The sequence below is a fragment of the Poecilia formosa genome, unplaced genomic scaffold, assembly GCF_000485575.1.
Source record: "Poecilia formosa unplaced genomic scaffold, Poecilia_formosa-5.1.2 Scaffold45, whole genome shotgun sequence".
Taxonomy (NCBI): Eukaryota; Metazoa; Chordata; class Actinopteri; order Cyprinodontiformes; family Poeciliidae; genus Poecilia; species Poecilia formosa.
This window is the reverse complement of record NW_006799984.1, coordinates 1,536,841-1,538,718: the sequence shown is the minus strand read 5'-3', so window position 1 is coordinate 1,538,718 and position 1,878 is coordinate 1,536,841.

The window sequence follows — 1,878 nt, the reverse complement described above, 5'->3', positions numbered from 1 at the left end:
ATGAAATACTTGCAACATGACTTGTGAAACCAAGTTTAAGGCTTGGTGTGATCAGCCACCTGATCATTGCAAATCAAACTAACTTTGGATTTTGTGCATGAATCATTCAGACATCACTGGATGAGATATAGTTACAAAGCTCTGTTCTATTGTAAAATGATTGCACAGGATGGTTCATATAGTAATGCATGCTCTTTACAGGAAACATGTCACCTACATTATGTGGTGCTGGTGATAAGTATATGCATATGCCCTCCTCCTCCAAAGCAAGACTGAAAGCTATACTGGTAAACCTTTCCACAGTTACAGAGAAATTCCACAGACTGATGAAAAATTCAAGTGAAGAAGATGATACAACTGGAGGAGGTGATGTGGCAAGAAAAGCAGCAAAAAAACTTTGAAAACTACTTCCTATGTGTCCTGTGAGAATAGATTATGTTCACTTAGAAACGAGAAATGTGATCTAGTGATTTTCAAACAGCTCGTGTAGACCACCATACAGACCATATGTTAAATACATATGTTAAATACATTATATGTATTTAAGACCACCATACAGACCATAGGGTCTGTATGGTGGTCTTAATTACTTTATTGACTCTTAACTGTGTCTGTGGAGGAATTAGCCCCTCACTGACAGGTGTTGTATTTTGTACTTTTATACTCTAATTTAATGTATAAATATTTTTTTTTTTTTTTTGTGGTTAAACCTGATTTATTTAATGAAGATTTTGTTCTGATAAATCTCTCCTTCTCGTTGAGGTCACCTGGTCATGTGTTGCCAAGGCAGCAACCCATGAGCAGTGCTGACGAGGATCTGGTGTTTTCTATCAGCCTCACTGGGAAGATCCACACTGACTGAGAGGGAGGGGAGATGTTTTGGATTTGGTTTGGGCCCAGATTGTGTTTTAGTTTTTAAGTTGTTAAAGTTAACTATAATTATGCAACAGGTTTTTCTAGAAATGTCGTTGAGGGTTTGTACATTTTCTATCTGGAAATGTAAATACTGTCTCCACCCCTTAATTAGAACAGATATGAGCTGATGAGTTAGAAGCTGGGTGGTTTACAACAGGGGGAGCCTCTCTTTCTCTTGTGTTGATGGGTGAGAAAAGTGGAAATGATGTCTTGCTGTAAAAAGTGTTTTTAAAGAAGCATATATATTAAAAATATATATATATACTTGAGTTTTGCAGCTTTAGGATCCTGTAATTTCACATTTTTGGAGGGCACTAGTTTGTTTTGCTGCCTTTTTAGACCTGAAAGGTTTTACATTCAGCTCTCAAGCCCTACAGTGTCTAAATAAAAGCTCCAAGCATAAAGTGTGAGATTGTCATCCCAACCCCACCTACAAAAGTAATTATGTCTGCAGTGACTCAGTGTCTTAAGCATGACCATGTACGTACATGTTGGTTGTTCTAGTCGCCTCTTCATACACTGAAAGCTAACATTAGCTGAAAAATTATCTGGCTGATAATTAATAGCTTGAGAATTAATAAACATGGAGACATTTCAGTGAAAACAAAGGTGGACAAACGTTTGATATTTTAAGACTTTAAATATTTATTCTCTAACTAGAATAAATATTCTTTCTTCCTGGACAGCTGTTTTTCCTGACTTCTCCTTGGTTCATGAGGCATAAACCTTTACAATCACGTTTTATAACAGGATTATTTTAGAACAAAAGAATGTGACCAAAAATTTTAAATGTTAAAAACAAACAGAAACATCTATAATTACCTTGTATTTGAAGTGTGAGGACCAGCAACAGGTGAAATAGAAATGTAACAATCAACATTTCTCCCACCGTACATGAGGATGTTCTCTTCTTATGTATTTCCTTTCAACCTGAAACATCCATGTATATATATATATATATAT